This window comes from Myotis daubentonii, chromosome X (assembly GCF_963259705.1).
Source record: "Myotis daubentonii chromosome X, mMyoDau2.1, whole genome shotgun sequence".
NCBI classification, from domain to species: Eukaryota; Metazoa; Chordata; class Mammalia; order Chiroptera; family Vespertilionidae; genus Myotis; species Myotis daubentonii.
The window spans coordinates 49540781-49552409 of NC_081861.1; the positions used below are offsets into that span (position 1 = coordinate 49540781).

General features: G+C 40.2%; 1 pseudogene; it reads left to right on the top strand.

Annotated features, from left to right (window-relative positions):
• The first annotated feature begins 2313 nt into the window (after nucleotides 1-2313).
• LOC132223484 (52 kDa repressor of the inhibitor of the protein kinase-like) lies at nucleotides 2314-7322 on the top strand (annotated as a pseudogene).
• The last annotated feature ends 4307 nt before the right edge of the window (nucleotides 7323-11629 follow it).

Here is an 11629-nt window from a genome sequence, read left to right on the forward strand (position 1 = left end):
TGAAGGGCTTCCACATGGGCATCAAGCACCCAGATACTTCCATCTCATACTTCTGACCTTCTCTGAACACTTGGAGTTCTCTCCATTAAGCCAGTAGATAGGGAAATAGACTAAAGTAATTGCTTCTTAACTACTTTGGCCTTAAAATGACAAAGCAATTCCTCTAAAATTCAATTAGTGAGATGGCCCTATCTAGATGTGAGAGGGGCTGGAAATGCAGTTCATGGCTTGATAGCCACTATGCAGCAGCAACCCTACAATACGGGATGGAAGCAGGAATCTTTGAGAGAATCATTTAGACATCCTTGCCACAGATAGCTTTGCAGACTGATATAAACTTATTTATACAGACAAGTAAATATCCTATAAAACATTTAATCAAGCAGTTATTGCGGTCTATTTATATGGTAGGTATTGTGTGGAAGAGAAAGGAAATATCAGGCATGCTGACTATCCTTAAAAGACTTACAGTATTTGCAGAGGCATCAAGGTAAAATAACTAGAGCTGAATCGGTTATTCGGCTGTTTTCCAGTCCTTCATGCTTGGTACCATGGAAACATAAACATATTAATGATTGATTTAAGTTATTCATTTTGATATCTAGATGTATGCAATTTCTCCACACAGACTCAAATAATTCTGTCGTTCTGATTAAAAATGGTCCATCAGTTTTGTTAATGACCAGTAACTTTTGGTTATTCAGAAAACATACTTAAGCATTTTGTCTGTACCTATAAGCAACAGCCCTGGGTCTCCTAATCACTACAGGCCAACCCCCTCATCACCCTTAGTATCCTTAGGCCATTCATTTAATCCCAAGGAATAGTTCTTAAGGAGTCTAATTTTATTATCTTGTAAAAAGAAAAAAATTCCAATTCATTACAAGTAATTTTACCCCAAGGTTTCAATCTCATTCCATTTCCATTGACTTAGGCTTTTTCTTTTTCCTACCATAGGTCCTTTAAGGCATCTTATTCTTTGAGATTTAATTCTGTTTAAAAAGGCAGTGACACACAGGTCAGGTTTATTTTGTAAAAGTCAAAAGCTGCCTGACAGAACAATTAACAAGGGGACTGTGGAAAAGGCTGGAATTCACAAATATAGACAAACATCTGCATTCCTGACATGCCAACCTCATATTATGCTGGAGGAAAAAGTTATACTTGTAATGATGTGAATATGTGAAATATTTCTTTCTCCTCTAGATCGAAAAAAAGGCTGTAATGGGATTTAAAATAAATAAAACGGCAGGTACCTGCCAATGAAGACATGGAGGAGGCAACATAAAGAGCCTGGATAATTGAAATTCACAGTTATTTTAATACCTTAAAATGAGACTGTCAAATTTTCAATCTCCTTCTGTAACCATCCAAAAATTGCTTATATGAAGAAAGACCAGTTCCTTTAAACTGCACTTCCTTTTCCTGGCCTTTCCTTAAGAGATACTAATTAGCAGCGAAAGGGTTGTAGACTTATGGTAAAAAGAAAAGGAGATTGGAGCTGACTATAAACCCTATGGAGAGATTAACCTGCAGCCATATAATGCTGATCACATGGAATTAAAATAAAGCACCTTATAGAATTCCCTGGCCATTGCTCTGCTGACTGGCCACACTTCCTCTAGTACAGCCTCTTCACCATTCCAAAGTAAATGAAAAAGAGCCTTAAGATATTTATGATTGGGAAGGAGGCTTTCACACCAGTCCAGCAGCCAGTCTTGTGATTTTGCAGGGCGGGGCAAAGGTAGGTTTACAATTGCTCATATAGAAAATAATACAATAATCCAATATAATAAAAGCCAAATATGCTAAGTGTCCAGCTGTTCCTTCAACCATTCGATCAGTCACTATAACTTGCACTGACCACCAGGGGGCAGATGCTCAGACCAGTAGGTTAGCTTGCTGCTGGGGTCCAGCCGATTGGGACTGGGCGAGACAGACCAGACATGCCCTGGAGTCCTCCCACAGAAAATCCTCGGCCCCAATTGGCCTTGATTGGATCCCTCAGCCTGGCCTGTGCCCTCTTGAAATCCAGGATTCTTCAGGGGATGTCAGAGAGCTGGTTTCTGCCCAATCCCCGCAGGCCAGGCCAAGGGACCCCACCAGTGCAAAAATTCATGCACTGGGCCTCTAGTTACTAAATAATAATACAAGAATAGTTTCCGCCCACCTGCCCCTCCCCCAGGCGCGCCAGCCTTGCCTAGCCGGCCAGCCGGCCAGCCGGCCAGGATCCCCTCCCGGGCCCTGCCGGGCAGGTGGGCTGCCCTGAGGAGACAGGGAGGGGAGCGCTGGGCCAGCCCGTGGGCGGTGACGATGCCGAACTTCTGGGCGGCCCCCAACTGCACGCAGAAGAGCACTCAGTTGGATCTGGCCTTCGTCAGGTTCCCGAGGGATCCAGCCAGATGCCAGAAGTGGGTGGAAAATTGTAGGAAAGCAGACTTAAAAGATAAAACACCTGATAACTAAATAAACATTATCAATTATGTGTCAAACACTTTGAGACCTCTATCATCTGTAGAACTATACATTTTGCAGAGGCACTGGAAAACTAAAGAATGATTGGGTTAGTTATTTCTCAAAATTATTTGAAGCAGATACTTGTGAAGTCATTGGGAGAGTCCTTAGGACAGTTCTTCGAAATAATGCAATACCAACAATATTTGATCTTACCAGTCATTTTAACAATCCACATAGTAGACACAGAAAACGAATAAAAGAATTGAGTGAAGATGAAATCAGGACACTGAAACAGACAAAAAGTAAGTGCTAGTGTTAATGACTCAGCTTCTGAATGCCTTTTAAAAAGGCCTTGACCTGTTGACGAAACTTCTGAACAGGAACAAAAACATAAAGAGATCAACAACAGCAATGCTCAGAACTCCAATACAGAAGGGGATGAAGAACAGGATGAAGACATTTTACCTTTAACCCTTGAGGAGAAGGAAAACAAAGAATACTTAAAATCTTTATTTGAAATTTTGATTCTTATGAGAAAACAAAACACACCTCTAGATGGACATGAAGCTGATGAAATCCCCGAAGGTCTCTTTACTCTTGATAACTTTCAGGCACTGTTGGAGTGCCGGATAAATTCTGTGAAGAGGTTCTGAGAAAGTGCTTTGAGACAACAGCAGTCAACACACTGTTCTGTTCAAAAGCACAGCAGAAACAGATGCTGGAGATCTGTGAGAGCTGCATTCGGGAAGAAACGCTCAGGGAAGTGAGAGACTCTCACTTCTTTTCGATTATCACTGACGACCTAGTGGACATAGCAGGGGAAGAGCACCTGCCTGTGTTGGTTTGTTGATGAAGCTCATAACCTGAGAGAGGAATTTGTGGGTTTCCTGCCTTATGAAGCTGATGCCGAAATTTTGGCTATGACATTTCACACAACGATAACTGAGAAGTGCGGATTAAACATGGAATATTGTCGTGGCAAGGCTTACATTGTGTCCAGTGGATTTTCTTCCACCATCCGGTTTATGCACTCTAGGACCCTTATTCTGAATTCTTTTTCTGTCATGTTGCATGCCTCTGTATTACTTAGCTGCTTTTCTGGAGAGTCCTCCTTCTCTTTCCTTTGGGAGTTTCTTTGTCTACCCATGTTTGATCTCACTGACATATTTAGATGTTGAGTCGTTCAGTGGTTGCTCCCTTGGTGGCAGTGACTCCTTGGTCTGTGGTTGCTCTTCGGGCGGTTGCGGTAGCAGCTGCTCTTCAGTTGGCAGCAGCTCCTCTGGTGGGTGCTGTTCACAGCTGTGGTGGCTCTTCTGGCCGGTAGGGCGAGGTTTCACGTACAGCTGTTGTTCCTCAGCAGAGGATGTGGTGTTCAGGAGGTTGCTGTTGCTTGGATCTGCTGCATTGATTTAAAGGCACAAAATACAACACAACAAGGCACCACGTACCAGGCACTATACACAAATATATTCACGATATTAATAACCCCAAATGAAGGTGACCACCCGAATTAAGAGAATTAGGGGATAAGGAAGAAGGAAGAGAAAAAGATAAAAGAGAAAAAAGAAAAGAAAAGTAGTGACCAAAAAAAGGAGTGCAAAAATAAAATTGGGAAAAAGGAGGGGGGAAAATAAAAGCGAGAAAAGAAAAGAAAAGAAAAAAAAATAGAGCGAAAAGAGAGAATGAAGTGGAAGAGGGGAAGAGACTTTTTATATGAGGAGAAAACTCCTATAGAACAGCCATTAATCCCAAAAAATTCCAGCAACAGTTCCCTGGAGATGAATGCAAACCAGAAACAACCAATAATATAACGATGAAAATAGAATGGAGAACACTAATCCTAAAATAAAATAAAGAGAAAATAAAATGGCGCTTTAAAAAATGGTAAAATGGTAGCAGTAATAATACTGGTTAAAAATAAGAAGGTAGTAATTAAAAGGGTAAAATCAGTTGATGGAAAAAGAAGAAAAAAAAAAGAAAGAAAATTGGTTTCTTAGTTAAAAGGTGAAAAAAGAAAAAAAAAATTGCAGTAGTGAAGGTCCTTCGGTTCTTCTATTCTTCAGTGTGGCTCGCCTTAGACCTGTCAGGTATTCAGGAGATTGTTGAGTTTCCCTGCGATATTCTGTTCCTCTGTGTTGTAAACCACAGTCCTTATTGTAAAGCAGGCCACATTTATTTCCCAGACTGCCTTATTTTGTGTTTAGCAAAGAGTCAGTTTGTGGGTCAGCCTCTGGGTGGCAGTGTTCTGGGGTTGGCCTCTGAGGCTATAGGGCCTCTCTGTCCAGTGGAAGTTCACTGCCCAGAGCTGACTGCGTAATAGTTAGTTACCGGCCCTATGTTGTTGCTGGGATTGAAAATCCCTTTATAGGCCAGACCCTGTTAACTCCCAGGGACTGATCAGGTTATTTTAATCCTTGATCTTGTACAGGGTGGAATCTGGGTGTGGCTGTGCTCCTTGCCTGGGGGCTGGGGGGAGGAGTCTCACTCTCTGGAGAGAATGGCTGCCCCAGTCTTGGGCTCAGGGGTGTCTCAGCACTCAATTCGCTGCCACCTCTCCCGGCTACCCCTCTCTCCCAAGTCTCTCCCCAGATTCCACTCCTCCGCACACTCTCCCTCTCTTCAGCACAGGTGAGTGTCTGTATCCAAAATGTCCCATGAACAGGATTCAGTGAAAACAAACAAACAAACGCCGGCCACGGAAACGGGGAAGGCTTGGTTTCTGTAAGCTTCTTCTCTTACCGGGACTGCATGGTCAGGTCAGCTCTTCAGGCTGCCCCCTTTAGGCTCAGTCCTCCGTGATCACAGAACCCAGCTCTCAATTTCCCTGGCGGCGGCAGGAATCCCGCGGTTCTCCTTTCCCCCGTCAGGGTCTGTGCCTGTCCCAAGGGACGCGGCTGTCTGCCACAAGGTCTCCCTCCGACCCTCTGGGCTCAGAGGTCTGGCAAACTTTCCTGCCCAAATCCCTGGTTTTTTTACCTTTCCAGGGGAGTTCTGCTCTTCCCGGCTGCAAACCATCTCACCAGCTGAGCAATTTCGCCAATTTGGTGTGGGTGTTACTAGTTTCAGCTGCTCATTCCATTTGCTCCCGGACACGACCTGGGATGCGTCTGCCTATATTGCCGCCATCTTCCGTCTCCGGATTTTCTTCCAAAATGAAAGTTGTTGCTTCTAGACTTTTGGAGAAATATCCCCAAGCTGTCTACGCACTCTGCTCTTCCAGTCCTAAAATATGTGGGTGGCAAAATTGGTACCTGTATGGGAGTGTCTGTTGCGTTAGGAACAATTGAGGAAGTTTGTTCTTTTTTCCATCGATCACCACAACTGCTTTTAGAGTTTGACAATGTGATTTCTGTCCTCTCAGAACAATGAAGAAAGGGGTAAAGAACTGAAGGAAATTTGCCATTCTCAGTGGAGAGGCAGGCATGATGCTTTTGAAATTTCAGTAGACCTCCTACAAGCACTTGTTTTATGTTAGATGGTATAAATAATGATACAAATATTAGATGGAATAACTGTATAGCGGGCTAAGCATTTGTACTCTGTAGTGCAGTAACAGATTTTGATTTCATTGTTACCATTGTCGTTCTTAAAAATGTTCTATCTTTTACAAGAGCCTTTGGGAAAAATCTCCAGGGTCAGACCTCTGATGCTTCTTTGCAGCCAGTAGCTTGACTGCAGTGCTGCATTCACTTAATGAAGTGATGGAAAATATTGAAGTTTATCATGAATTTTGGTTTGAGTAAGCCACCAATTTGGCAACCAAACGTGATATTCAAATGAAGCTCCCTGGGAAATTCCGCAGAGCTCAGCAAGGGAGCCTGGAATCTCAGCTGGCCTCTGAGAGTTACTATAAAGAAGCTCTAAGTGTTCCAACAGTGGAACACATTATTCAGGAACTGAAAGATATATTCTCAGAACAGCATCTCAAAGCTCTTAAATGCTTATCTCTGGTCCCCTCTGTCATGGGACAGCTCAAATTCAATACATCAGAGGAGCACCAGGCTGACATGTACAGAAGTGACTTCCCCAATCCTGATACACTCTCAGCTGAGCTGCATTGTTGGAGAATCAAGTGGAACCACAGAGGAAAAGATATAGAGCTTCCATCCACCATTTATGAAGCCCTCCACCTGCCAGACATCAAGTTTTTTCATAATGTTTATGCATTGTTGAAGGTGCTATGTATTCTTCCTGTGATGAAGGTTGAGAATGAACGCTATGAAAATGGGCGAAAGCGTCTCAAAGCATACCTGAGGAACCCTTTGACAGACCAAAGGTCAAGTAACTTAGCTTTGCTTAACATAAATTTTGATATAAAACATGATTTGGATTTAATGGTGGACACATGTATCAAACTCTATAAAACTAAGTCAGAGCTTCCTACAGATAATTCTGAAACTATCAAAAATACCTGAGAGACTTTTAAAATGGGTTTTCTCTTATATTTGATATTGAAAAAATCTAAGGAATTTGAAAATATAGAAAAGCTATAAGATATATGTAGGCCACTTAATCACTGAATATCTTGAGTACATTAGCCATTGATAATCTGACTATTTAAATGGCCTGTTTGAACTCTCATGCTTTGAAGAACTAACTGTTCTTCCAGAGGGTAGCATTGAAAGTGCCACGCTGCACTTCTGCGTGGTCTCTGCTAATGGCACTTTAGAATTGTTTTAGTTAAGTCATTTTAGACACAGCATTTATTATCACTGTGAATCCTGTTGTTGGGTATTGAGTTACCAGTTCTTTGAAGAAATAAATTTTGAGAAGGTGTGAGAGGAATATGTTTCATAAAATTTTACAATGAAGCTCATGACTAACCTTTGAATAGCAGGAGTTTTAAGTTTACTATTAAAAATCTTTAAAGGCCGAAACCGGTTTGGCTCAGTGGATAGAGCGTCGGCTTGCGGACTGAAAGGTCCCAGGTTCGATTCCGGTCAAGGGCATGTACCTGGGTTGCGGGCACATCCCCAGTAGGGGACGTGCAGGAGGCAGCTGATCGATGTTTCTCTCTCATCGATGTTTCTAACTCTCTATCTCTCTCCCTTCCTCTCTGTAAAAAATCAATAAAATATATAAAAAAATAAATAAAATAAAAATCTTAAAGAACAATTAAATTACCAGATAGTGAAAGAAACCTGAGCTTGCCAAACAAGGATTTCAGTGTAGATTTTGTCTTTATTCGATAATCTTAAACAAGTTACTGTTAAACATTGAAGGAAGAACCTGCAATTGTTCCACATCTGGGTGTTGCTGTTTACATTCCTTTGTTGAGCCTATATCTTCATAAGCTTTTTAGCAAGTATATGTTGAACACTTCTGTTTCATGGTCAAGACAGGATCAGAGGCTATGGATACTGACAAAAGATTGGTCTGTTTTATTCTGTCTTTTCCATGATTATATCTATTGCCTCGTCTTGATTTATAACCAAAACCTAGAGAACCTACAAAAATGTGTTTTGTAGTTTATCTAGGAATAATACAGAAAATATTGCTGTTATTTTTGGTGAAGAAAGTCAATTTTGTACAGTTTATCTCAACGTAAATAAAATGTGAATTTGTTGTGTGTTTTTTTTTTAAAAAAAAAAGAACAAACTCTGCATTTCAGATGCTCACAACTGTAAACCTACTTTTGCCCCACTCTGTATAATACAAGTGGCCATTAATAGAGTGTTCTTTAAATGTTCTAGGAAGGCCCTTTTGCCAAAACAAGCTATTCTTCCTTATCTCTATGGCTAAATTTCTCTTAATAAAGCCAAAGTTCTTCCTTTCACAAATATAAATAAAATTAAAATATTAATCCCATGAGAGAGCCCGGAAGGCTGATGTCTACCCAGTGTTTCAATGATGAGATCAATAGGAAAAGAAGACCTAGAACTTCAATGAATGCTCTTCAGATTTCCCCCTTCAAGCTCATCAGTTTCTCTGAGGAGGACACAGTACAAAGAAGATTCAGGTAGTGAGAAAGGCAACCTAGAAAAAAACTAGCAAGGGCACTTTGGATCCCAAAGGGATTGCCAGAGCCAGCTCTGATGTTTTGAAGGTTTTTTGGTTTGTTTGCTTGGTTGGTTGGGTTTTGTTATTTAAGATCATCTGATTCTATTTTTTAAATTTATTTATTTATTTCTAAAGTTTTACATATGTCTCCCTTTTCCCCAATTGACACCCCCCTAGCCATTCCCACCCTGAGCAAGCCCCCACTGCCCCAGTGTCTATGGCCATTGGTTATGCTAATATGCATGCATACAAGTCCTTTGGTTGCTCTCTAACCCCCTTCCCTCTGTTGTCATTTGTTCTGTATCTATTCTTGTTCATCAAATTACATTGATCATTATATCCCATATATGAGTAAGATCCTGTAATATTTATCTTTTCTGACTGATTTATTTTGCTTAGCATAATGCTCTCCTGGTCCATCCATGCTGCTGCAAAAGGTAAAAGTTCCTTCTTTTGTATAGCATTGTAGTATTCCATTGTGTAGATGTACCACTGTTTTTTTAATATATTTTATTGATTTTTTACAGAGAGGAAGGGAGAGGGATAGAGAGTTAGAAACATCTATGAGAGAGGAACATCAATCAGCTGCCTCCTGCACACCCCCTACTGGGGATGTGCCCACAACCAAGGTGCATGCCCTTGACCAAAATCAAACCTGGGACCCTTCAGTCCGCAGGCCGACGCTCTATCCACTGAGTCAAACCAGTTAGGGCTGTACCACAGTTTTTAATCCACTCATCGGCTGATGGGCACTTAGGCTGTTTCCAAATCTTAGCTATTGTAAATTGTGCTGCTATGAACATAGGGGTGCATATATCCTTTTTGATTGGTGTTTCTAGTTTCTTGGGATATATTCCTAGAAGTAGGATTACTGAGTCAAATGGGAGTTTCATTTTTAAATATTTGAGGAAACTCTATACTATCTTCCACAGTGGCTGCACCATCCTGCATTCCCACCAGCAGTGCAGGAGGGTTCCTTGTTCTCCACATCTTCGCCAGCACTTGTCATTTATTGATTGGTTGATGATAGCCATTCTGACAGGTGTGAGATGGAATCTCATTGTTGTTTTGATTTGCATCTCTCAGATTATTGGTGACTTTGAGCATGTTTTCAGATGTCTGTTGGCATTCTGTATGTCCTCTTTCGAAAAGTCCTTATTTAGGTCCTTTGCCCATTTTTTGATTGGATCATGTATCTTCCTTTTGTTAAGTTGTACGAGTTCTCTGTAAATTTTGGAGATTAAACCCTTATCTGAAATAACATTGGAAAGTATGTTCTCCCATGCAGTGGGCTTTCTTGTTGTTTTGTTGATGGTTTCTTTTGGTGTGCAGAAGCTTTTTATTTTGATGTAGTCCCATTTGTTTATTTTCTCCTTGGTCTCCATTGCCTAGGAGCTGTGTCTGTAAAGATATTGCTATAACATATGTCTGCTATTTTGCTGCTTATGGAGTCTTGTAGGATTTTTATGGTTTCCCATCTTACATTTAAGTCCTTTAGCCATTTTGAGTTTGTTTTTGTGTATGGTGTAAATTTGTGATCTAGTTTCTTTTTCTTTTTTTTTACATGTATTTGACCAAATTTCCCAGCACCATTTATTGAAGAGACTGTATTGACTCCACTGTATGCTCTTATCTCTTTTGTCAAATATTAATTGAGCATAATGGCTTGGGTTGATTTCTGTATTCTCTCTTCTGTTCCATTGTTCTATATGTCTGTTCTTGTGCCAGTACCAGGAACATTTTGAGAACCATGGCTTGGTAATATAGCTTAATATCTGGTATTGTGATACTTCCAACTTTGTTCTTTCTCAGGATTGCTGTGGCTATTTGGAGTCTTTTTTTATTCCAGATGAATTTTTGGAGAGTTTGTTCTAGATCTTTAAAGTATGCTGTTGGTATTTTAATGGGGATTGCATTAATTCTGTAGATTTCTTTGGGTAGTATGGACATTTTAATGATGTTGATTTTACCAACCCTTGAAAATGCTAAGTTCTCCCATTTGCTTATGTCTTTCTCTATCTCTTTTTTCAATGTCCTGTAGTTTTCTGAGTACAGGTCTTTTACTTCCTTAGTTAAGTTTATTCCTAAGTATCTTACTTTTTTTGGTGCATTGGTAAATGGGATTTTGTTTGTTTGTTTGTTTGTTTTTCGTTTCTCTTTCTGTGAGTTCATTATTGCTGCATAAAAAAGCCATAGATTTCTGGGTGTTAATTTTTTATCTTGCTACTTTGTTGAATCCATTTATTAAGTTCTTATAGCTTTTTGATGGAGTCTTTTGGGTTTTCTATGTATAGAATCATGTCATCTGCGAATAAGGACAGTTTTACTTCTTCTTTTCCAATTTGGATGCCTTTTATTTCTTCTTCTTGTCTGATTGCTATGGCTAGCACTTCCAGTACTATATCGAACAGGAGTGGTGAAAGTTGGCATCCCTGTCTTGTTCCTGTTCTTAGCGGAAACGAGTTTAGTTTTTGCCCATTGAGTATGATGTTGGCTGTAGGTTTGTCATATAAGGTTTTTATTATGTTGAGGTATGATCCCTCTAGTCTCACTTTGCTGAGAGTTTTTATCAAGAAAAGGTGTTGAATTTTATCAAATGCTTTTTCTGCATATATTGATATGACTATATCACTTTCATCTCTCAATTTGTTTATGTGATGTATCACATTTATTGATTTGTGGATATTGTACCATCCTTGCATCCCCCGGAATAAATCCCAGTTGGTCATGCTGTATGATTTTTCTGATGTAATGCTGAATCTGATTTGCTAGAATTTTGTTGAGGCTTTTAGCATCTATGTTAATCAAGGATATTGGCCTGTAGTCCTCTTTTTTTGTGGTGTCTTTATCTGGTTTGGGAATTGGGGTAATGGTGGCTTCATAGAATGATCTTGGAAGTGTGCCTTCCTCTTGAATTTTTTGCAGTAGTCTGAGGAGGATAGGTTTTAGTTCTTCTTTGAATGCTTGGTAGAAATCACTTGTAAAGCCATCTGGACCAGGGCTTTTGTTTGCTGGGAATATTTTTGAACACTGCTTGACCTATTCAGGCTTTTTTATTCTTCCTTATTGAGTTTTGGGAGCTTGTATTTTTCTAAGAATATGTCCATTTCATCTAGGTTGTCCATTATGTTGGAATAGAGTTGTTCATAGTATTTTTTCATAACCCTTTGTA